The sequence below is a fragment of the Monodelphis domestica genome, chromosome 1 (assembly GCF_027887165.1).
Source record: "Monodelphis domestica isolate mMonDom1 chromosome 1, mMonDom1.pri, whole genome shotgun sequence".
Classification (NCBI taxonomy): Eukaryota; Metazoa; Chordata; class Mammalia; order Didelphimorphia; family Didelphidae; genus Monodelphis; species Monodelphis domestica.
In genome coordinates, this window is record NC_077227.1 from 332,500,837 (window position 1) to 332,511,559 (window position 10,723).

The window sequence follows — 10,723 nt, forward strand, 5'->3', positions numbered from 1 at the left end:
TAGAGCACTTTACTTGGTAGACTTTAAAAGTAGATTTTCTCTTTGGGTCTCTCTTTCCACCTGTTCAGTATTCAGGGTCTTTTTGAGTCTATCCCTCAGAATTTATGTGAATGTGGAGTGAAACTCCTTCCCTTTGCATCTATGGCAGCTCCTCACATGGGCAATGACAGCAGGAGACTGGATTTCAAGGTCAAAGTGATTTCTTCTGCTTTGTATCTCTTTCCCTGAAAGTTCATCAAAAAGAGTTTATGAGAGATAGACCTTTTAGCTTGGAGGCTACTTTTTGATTCAGGAGTTTGGGACTTCCTCAATTGGTACTAAGAAGAGATGATGACCCTCAACAGGATTATGAACAATATGTGTCAGGCTGGCCTGATAAGATAAGAACTTTGGGTGAATGATATAAATTGATCAATATTTTCCCTAGATCAAGATTGATGTTTGGGGAGCAAACTCTGTCTTAGCTGAACATTTTCAGATGCTGCTAACTTTGAGTACTCCCTCTGTAAGCAGTTTCAGTAAAATACATAAATACCTTAAGGATAAAGGCTCCTTCATAATTTATACCCAACAACTTTTCTGTCCATTGCAAGGTGCTATTGCTGTTTTCTCCTATAAGTAAACCTCTTAATTGTTTGGGAGGATCACCATGGCTTTATATGATTCTTTCCTTGGAATTCCTGTTTCATAATTGGGGGCATTTGGATGTTTTGGTATCCAACAATTAGCACATTCAGAAGGACTCCCAGAAAATGGGCAGGGGAAGAAAGGAAAGTATTGGGGAGATCCCAGGTGACTTTCCAGGGAAATATGAGCACTGGAGTATGAATAATAGATTCATGTGGATCATGTAGGGACTGGGGGGGATACCCTCAGGACTTTATAGGAGTTGAGTATCACCATAGTTGAGGTAAAATTGCCAGAGGTGGGCAAAGAGGCCAAGGCAGCAATTGCTCAAATAGCTTGGTCTTTGTTGATTGCTTGGTCTTTGTCACAAAAGCTCTAGAACTAAAAACATATACAGATATCTACTTCCTGACTTATAAAAAACATGGCTGAAAAGAGTAAGAGGGGAAAAAAAAACTTCTCTACCTTAGTGTGCCATTTTGCTAATTGTTCCATGATCAATATAAAGTTATTTCTACATATTTCCTCCAGTCTCCCTAAATTTGCCTTACTCTTGAGGAGTCTTAGTCCCACCACTAGTCCCTTATAGGTCTGGATGGCTTTGACACATCAAAAGAGGCCTCAAATCTAGGGCTTTATTTCCATCAGGAGAGGCTGATGGAGTCTCTCTTGTATACTGCTGATGAAATTTCCTTTAATAATGCTATACTTGTTTGTTTTTTCTTTCTTCTCATGGTACCCTAGTCTATATCAAATTGAAACCATACTTGTTTCTTCATATCCCACTTTGGCCCATTTGTTGCTGAAGTCTTTTCTGAATTCAGAAGAACTTGTACTGATCTTACTTTGCTGCTGTTTAGATCTTGAATCTCAGTCAATTTGTCCAGTGCTTCCCCAAATGTATAGGCTGATGCCCTTCTCAGGCAGCCTAAAACAGCTAATAGGGATTCCTTCCAATGAACAGTGTCTAACTTTTTTAAGCCCATATTTACTTTTTTCAATTCATGTTATATATGAGGAAACTGAGGCAAATTGGGCTAAGTGACTTGACCAAGATCACATAGGTAATAAATGTCTGAGGCTAGATTAGAACTTTCTAACTATAGGCCTAGTGCATCATCCACTTTACCACCTAGCTGCCCCATCTTAACTCTTATCTTATACTTGTTATTTGACACTCACTGGCAATTAGACTCTTAGTTATGGGGATGCTGTGACCTTGGCAAAGAGAACTAAGGTTGCATTATAAATTGGACATTTGCCACCCCAAGAACATGTGCATATTTCACTGATCCCCCCAAATTATAGGAATAGATTTATTATTGGGGGTAGTCTTGCATACTCCCATAGGGAAATTCTGATGATGGATATAAGTGGTGAAAGTTATCCAAAGGAGTTTTTCCAAATGGACAACTACTTCCCTCCATTCATCATGGAGAGTGGCAAACATTATATGGTACAGGGTGTCAGGATGGAATGGTACCCCAAATCATAAAAAAAATTCTGGGATTGGCTAATGTAAATATCATTTGACAAACTCAGAGTCTTTTTAACAGTCTGCATACACTGTGAAAAAACCTCAATGGGACTTGGAGAATGAAAGTAGATTATTATGAATTAAGCAAGGTCACTCCTCCACTGCTCTTCTATATATGGTTACTAACCTTGAAAAACTGACCACAAAAGTAGGGCAATGGCATATTATAGTAGGTCTAGCTAACATATTTTTTTTAGTCTTCCTTTAGCAGAGTTGTTGCATGAGTAGTTTGAGTTCAGATGGGATGGACAGCAAATGGACTTTCTTGGTCATACCTAAGGGATGTATAAATAGCCCAGATGTATGCTCTGGTATATTTGCCCATGATCTAGATACTATTCTAACCTCTTTCAACATTAGTTATAAACATTATATTGATTATTTCATGGTAACATCTGATGTATAATTTTTATACAAATATAGTCCTTCCCTCAACCCTTTTTTATCTCATTGGGATACAGACCTAGTAGTAGTATTGCTGGACCAAAGAGTCTTCAAAGTTTTGGGGCCCTTTGGGCATAGATCCAAATTCCTCTCTAGAGTGGTTGGATCAGTTCATAATTCCATCAACAATGCTTTAGTGACCCCCCCATCTTTTTAATGCCTAATCATGTAATATTGCTAATTTTAGCTTTTCTTGTTCATCCATGACAAGTCAAACCATGTCACTTCTTTGTTTGGACAAGAAACATAGTGATGAATCAGTGGAATAAATTGGTTATATTATATATATTATATATATTATATCAGGTAATAAATGATCATAGTAATTTAGTGTTTGATAAATCAAAAGATCTAAGATTTTAGGGAAAGAACTCACAATTTGACAAAAATTGCTGAGAAACTTGGGAAATGGTATGGCAAAACTTGGGAAAAGACCAACATCTCGTACTGTATACTAAGACATGGTCAACATGACTACATGATTCAGACATAAAAGGTAATACCATAAGCAAATTAGGAGACCTTGGAACAACTTACCTGTCAAATTCATAAAGAAAAGAATTGGGGGCAGCTGGGTAGCTCAGTGGACTGAGAGCCAGTCCTAGAGACAGGAGGTCCTAGGTTCAAATCTAGCCTCAGACACTTCCCAGCTGTGTGACCCTGGGCAAATCATTTAACCCCCATTTCTTAGCCCTTACCTCTCTTCTGCCTTGGAACCAATACCCAATATTGATTCCAAGATGGAAGGTAAGGGTTTAAAAAGAAACAAAGAAAAAGAATTTATGGCCATACCTGAAATAAAGAGAATCATAGGATGTAAAATGAATAATTTTGATTATACTAAATTAAAAAGGGATTATGCAAACAAAACCCAATGCAATCAAGATTAGAAAAAAGCAGAAAAATTCTCACATCAATCATCTCTTCATTTACTGGCAAATAATTGGAAATTGAAAGGATACCCTTAATTGGGAATAGCAGAACAAGTTGTGGTATATGATTATGATGGAGTGCTATTGTACTATAAGCATTGATGAGCAGGATGATTTAAAAAAAATTTCAGAAAACTTACATGAACTGATGCAAAGTGAAGTGAGTAGAACATTGTACAAAGTATGATCAACTGTGAATAACTTAGCTATTCTCAGTAATACAATACAAGGCAATTCTGAAGAATTTAAGATGGAAAAACACTATCTACTTCTGAGAAAGAACTTATGGAGTCTGAATACATGCCAAAGCATAATTTTTCTTACATTTTTTATTTGTCTTGGTTTGTTTTTTGTTTGTTTTTTTTTTTGCTTGTCTTTTCTTTCACAAAATGACTAACATGGAAATATGTTCTTTGTGACTGTATATGTATAATCTATCATCAAATTTTGGAACTCAACATTTTAAAAATATTTTTACATGTTTAAAAATTTTAAGTTTGAAATAATTTTTTTATTTTTTTATTATTATTTTTTAATTTTATAGTATTTTATTTGATCATTTCCATGCATTATTCATTAAAGACAAAGATCATTTTCTTTTCCTCCCTCCCACCCCCCATAGCCGACGCGTGATTCCACTGGGTATCACATGTATTCTTGATTCGAACCCATTGCCATGTTGTTAGTATTTGCATTAGAGTGTTTGTTTAGAGTCTCTCCTCTGTCATGTCTCCTCAGCCATTGTAGTCAGGCAGTTGCTTTTCCTCGGTGTTTCTATTCCCTCAGTTTGTCCTCTGCTTATGGATAGTGTTTTTTCTCCTAGATCCCTGCAGATTGTTCAGGGACATTACACTACCACTAATGGAGAAGTCCATTACGTTCGATTATACCACAGTGTATTAGTCTCTGTGTACAATGTTCTCCTGGTTCTGCTCCTCTCCCTCTGCATCACTTCCTGGAGGTCGTTCCAGTCTCCATGGAATTCCTTCACCTTATTATTCCTTTTTGCACAATAATATTCAATCACCAACATATACCACAATTTGTTCAGCCATTCCCCAATTGATGGGCATCCCCTCGTTTTCCAATTTTTGGCCACCACAAAGAGCGCAGCTATAAATATTTTTGTAGAAGTCTTTTTGTCCTTTATCTCTTTGGGGTACAGACCCAGCAGTGCTATGGCTGGATCAAAGGGTAGACAGTCTTTTAGCGCCCTTTGGGCATAGTTCCAAATTGCCCTCCAGAATGGCTGGATCAGTTCACAACTCCACCAGCAATGAATTAATGCCCCTACTTTGCCACATCCCCTCCAGCATTCATTACTTTCCATAACTGTCATGTTATCCAATCTGCTAGGTGTGAGGTGATACCTCAGAGTTGTTTTGATTTGCATCTCTCTGATTATGAGAGATGTAGAACATTTCTTCATGTGCTTATTAATAGTTTTGATTTCTTTATCCGAAAACTGCCTATCCATGTCCCTTGCCCATTTATCAATTGTAGAATGGCTTGATTTTTTGTACAATTGATTTAGCTCTTTATAAATTTGAGTAATTAAACCTTTGTCAGAGGGTTTTATGAAGATTTTTTCCCAATTTGTTGTTTTCCTTCTGATTTTAGTTACATTGGTTTTGTTTGTACAAAAGCCTTTTAATTTGATGTAGTCGAAATTATTTATTTTACATTTTGTGATTCTTTCTATGTCTTGCTTGGTTTTAAAGTCTTTCCCCTCCCAAAGGTCTGACATGTATACTATTCTGTGTTTACCCAATTTACTTATGGTTTCCTTCTTTATGTTTAAGTCTTTCACCCATTTTGAATTTATCTTGGTGTAGGGTGTCAGGTGTTGATCAATTCCTAATCTCTCCCACACTGTCTTCCAATTTTCCCAGCAGTTCTTATCGAATAGTGGATTTTTTCCCCAAAAGCTGGGATCTTTGGGTTTATCATATACTGTCTGGCTGAGGTCAGTTGCCCCCAGTCTATTCCACTGATCCTCCTTTCTGTCTCTTAGCCAGTACCAAATTGTTTTGATGACCGCTGCTTTGTAATATAATTTGAGGTCTGGGACTTCTAGGCCCCCCTCATTTGTGTTTTTTTCATTATTTCCCTGGATATCCTTGATCTTTTGTTATTCCAAATGAACTTTGTTATGGTTTTTTCTAAATCAGTAAAGAAATTTTTTGGGAGTTCCATGGGTATGGCACTAAATAGATAAATGAGTTTGGGTAGGATGGCCATTTTTATTATATTGGCTCGTCCTATCCATGAGCAGTTAATGTTTTTCCAATTGCTCAAGTCTAGTTTTAGTTGTGTGGAGAGTGTTTTGTAGTTGTGTTCATATAGTTCCTGTGTTTGTCTCGGGAGATAGATTCCTAGGTATTTTATTTTGTCTAAGGTGATTTTGAATGGGATTTCTCTTTCTAGTTTTTGCTGCTGAGCTGTGTTGGAGATATATAGAAAAGCTGATGACTTATGTGGGTTTATTTTGTATCCTGCAACTTTGCTAAAGTTGTTGATTATTTCAATTAGCTTTTTGGTTGAATCTCTAGGATTCTTTAAGTAGACCATCATGTCATCTGCAAAGAGTGATAACTTGGTCTCCTCCTTGCCTATTTTGATGCCTTCAATTTCTTTTTCTTCTCTAATTGCTACTGCTAGGGTTTCTAGTACAATGTCAAATAATAGAGGTGATAATGGGCATCCTTGTTTCACTCCTGATCTTATTGGGAATGCATCTAGTTTATCCCCATTGCAAATGTTATTAGCTGATGGTTTTAGATATATACTGTTTATTATTTTTAGGAATGACCCTTCTATTCCTATGCTTTCTAGTTTTTAATAGGAATGGATGTTGTATTTTATCAAAGGCTTTTTCTGCGTCTATTGAGATAATCATGTGGTTCTTGTTGGTTTGCTTGTTGATGTGGTCAATTATGTGGATGGTTTTCCTAATATTGAACCAGCCCTGCATCCCTGGTATAAATCCTACTTGATCATTGTGGATGACCCTTCTGATCACTTGCTGGAGTCTTTTTGCTAGTATCCTATTTATGATTTTTGCATATATATTCATTAGAGAGATTGGTCTATAGTTTTCTTTCTCTGTTTTTGACCTGCCTGGTTTTGGAATCAGTACCATGTTTGTGTCATAAAAGGAGTTTGGTAGAATTCCCTCTTTGCTTATTATGTCAAATAGTTTGTATAGTATTGGTATTAACTGTTCTCTGAATGTTTGATAGAATTCACTGGTGAATCCATCAGGCCCTGGGGATTTTTTCTTAGGAAGTTCTTTGATGGCTTGTTGGATTTCATTTTCTGATATGGGATTATTTAAGAATTCTATTTCTTCTTCTGTTAGTCTAGGCAGTTTGTATTTTTGTATATATTCACCCATATCACTTAAATTGGTATATTTATTGCCATATAATTGGGCAAAATAATTTTTAATGATTGCCTTAATTTCCTCTTCATCAGAGGTGATGTCCCCCTTTTCATCTTTGATGCTGTTAATTTGCTTTTCTTCCTTCCTTTTTTTAAATTAGATTGACCAGTAGTTTGTCTATTTTGTTTGTTTTTTCAAAGTACCAGCTTCTTGTCTTATTTATTAAGTCAATAATTCTATCACTTTCGATTTTATTAATTTCTCCCTTAATTTTTAGGATTTCTAGTTTTGTTTTCTGCTGGGGGTTTTTCATTTGGTCACTTTTGAGTTTTTTTATTTGCATTTCCAATTGATTGATCTCTGCTCTCCCTAGTTTGTTAATATATGCACTCAGGGATATGAATTTACCTCTGATTACCGCTTTGGCTGAATCCCAAAAGGTTTGAAAGGATGTCTCGCCATTGTCATTTTCCTCGATGAAATTATTAATTGTTTCTATGATTTCTTCTCTAACTAAACGATTTTGGAGTATCATATTGTTTAGTTTCCAATTAGTTTTTGATTTGGTTTTCCATGTACCATTACTGATCATTATTTTTATTGCCTTGTGGTCTGAAAAGGCTGCATTTATTATTTCTGCTTTTCTGCATTTGTGTGCCATGTTTCTGTGACCTAATGTATGGTCAATTTTTGTGAATGTGCCATGTGGTACTGAGAAGAAGTTGTATTCCTTTTTATCCCTATTTATTTTTCTCCATATGTCTATTAATTCTAATTTTTCTAAGATTTCATTCACTTCTTTTACCTCTTTCTTATTTAGGTTTTTATTTGATTTATCTAAATTTGATAATGGTTGGTTTAAGTCTCCCACTAATATGGTTTTACTGTCTATTTCTCCCTTCAATTCTCCTAGTTTCTCCATTAGAAATTTGGGTGCTATATTATTTGGTGCATACATGTTGATTAGTGATATTTCCTCATTATCTAAAGTCCCTTTTAACAAAATATAATTACCTTCCCTATCCCTTTTGATCAGGTCTATTTTTGCTTTGGCTTTATCAGATATCATGATTACCACTCCTGCCTTCTTTCTGTCAGTTGAGGCCCAGAAGGTTTTACTCCATCCTTTAATTCTGATCTTGTGGGTGTCGACCCGCCTCATGTGTGTTTCTTGGAGACAACATATGGTAGGGTTTTGGATTCTAATCCATTCTGCTATTCGTCTACGTTTTATGGGTGAGTTCATCCCATTCACGTTCAACGTTATGACTGTCACTTGTGGACTCCCTGGCATTTTGATAGCCTTCCCTAATTCTAACCCATTCTTCTTCGGCTCTACCTTTTAGTCCAGTGATTTACTTTAAATCGGTCCCCCTTGTTTTTCCCTTTCTTCCCCTCTCCCTTCTTATTCCCTCCCTTATTTTCTCCTGTAGTCTTTTTAAAACTCCCCCCCCAACCCTCTCCCTCCCTTGTACTGCTTCCCTCCCCACCAGTCTGTTTTTTACCCTTCTACTCCCCTATAGGGTGCAAATCTATTCTCTTCCCCAATGAATTGGATTATTCTTCCCTCTTTGGGTCAGTTTCAAAGTACGTAAGAGTTGAGTATTTCCTATCTCCAACCTCTTTACCCTTCCTGTGTATCGATGTTCTCCCCCCTCCTGCCATGAGCTTCTTTGTGACATATAAATTTACCCCCATTTGTTTCTTTTCCCATTTCTTTTAGTCATAACCTCTTTTCTTTTTTAGCTTTAGACATGTATATATATATATATATATACATACACATGTATATGTATTTATGCCTGCATATATCTATATACCTATTTATGTCTTGTCATTTCATCCTATACAGTTTGAAATAATTTTTAATTGGAATTGGAAAAGAATAAAATATTTTTTCAAAGTTGTAGGGGAAATAAAGTCTGAGGAGAAAAAGTTATTGATTTAGATCATCTCAGAAGGTTTTGGAGAGGAGATATAACATTTTTATTGATTTTTAAAAATAAAAAGGAACTCCAAAGGCAAAAATGGAGAATGAGGACATTCTAGGTATAGGGAAGGATATGAGCAAAGTTCAGGAAGCAAGAGAATACAGGCAATTTATAGAAAGCAGAACCTCCCCATTTGTGGGCAAAAACTTGGGTAAAACTAATTGGCTACAACTCAGGCTCTGTCTTCTCCATCTAATTGATGAGTTTAGTTGGAAAACAAAGTTTAACATAAGGGCCAGAAGCCAATATTTTTTTTCCTATTCCTTTGCTTTCTCCAGCCAGGATCCCAAACACATATATGATGTTTGGGACACACCCTTTCCCCAAGTGAGTAAAATGGAAATGCCTGCTGAATACCTATTTTGGGAACAACCCCAAGAAGAGAAAAACAAAGTCCAAATAGGGATAAATTCTTTCTGTACAACATTCATGGGGCCACTGGGGGAGATAAAGCTGCTTTCCTAAACTTCTGGTTTCTGGAAATGGCTACTTGAAAGGTCAGAAGAGGTCCTCCTTCAGCTTCCTAAAGGTAGGAGTTGCTCATAAAAAGATGAAATGAGTGTAAATATTCCAAAAGAATTAAGAGAACAAGGAGAGTGAGAAATGACTAATTTTCAATTTGTTTGCTGGGACAACATTTTTCACAATTTCTCTTCAAAATATAAATATTTTGTGGTTTAAAAAGTCACCTACCTTCTCTAGGCTTAACTTCTTCCTCTCTAAAATTGGACTGGATCAGAGGTTCTTAAATTTTTATTGTGTTCTGTACAACTTTGTCAGTCTGATAAAGCATATAGACCCTTTCTCTGAATAATGCTTTTAAATGAATTAAATAAAATGCATTGAATTGCAAAGGAAACCATTAACTTTGAAGTAATGATATAATACTTTTTCCTCCCGAGTACATGGACAACTTCAAATCTATCCACAGTTCATGTGGTCTTCAGTTTAGGAACCTTAAGTACTAGATAATTTCCTGCGTTCCTTGTCAGGGTCTCTTTTTCTTTAAGTTAGTTCTTTCTCTAAGTTACCAATGCTTAGATTCTTCTTTTGAGGTTTTTTATAAAAATACCTTAAGTTTTTTTACAGGTTTGTGGACCCAGAAAAGGGGATATCCTCATCATCATTTTTTAAAATGAAATATCCTCTTCTGATGCTCCATCAATAGATGGAGGCAACAATGAATTTTCAAGGCTATAACAGCAAAGCCCAAGTTCTGAAAAATACTAACAAGTTTGTTTATCAAAGTAGTTAGATAGACATTGCTCAGCAGTAGCCATAGAGGCTGGTGATCTTCACTGATCTGGTTTGCCTTGGGTTTGTTGCTCTGGAGTTACCTGTTTCTCAAGAGGGAAACTAAGCTCCCAGCTTTATTCAACTACCATCTCAGATTCCTAAGGAAAGACTTAATTTTTTATTCTAGTAGAAGTGATCCTCCCTAACAAAAGAGGGAAGTTGGATGGGAAAGAAAGTGCCTAGACTACAAACATGAACAAGGTATGGAACCAATAATTTTTGTCCTATTAAGAAAAAGAGAATGATAAGGAATAAAGAATTATGGAATGATTTCAGTCAATTGAAAGGTTAATATTCAAGCCTTGGTGGAACACTTGCAAATAATTTATTGGAAAGGAGTGCCACAGAGCTACTGCAGACAGATTACTTCCAAATAGGCTTTTTATTTTCAGTTTGTTTCTTTCTCTGGGGACACTTTTTCCCTCTCAGCTAGTGTAATTACTTTTGTTGTCACTGAAACCACTCCAATAATCATTACCCTTCAAAAGTTGTCTTTCAAGATCTCATAAGA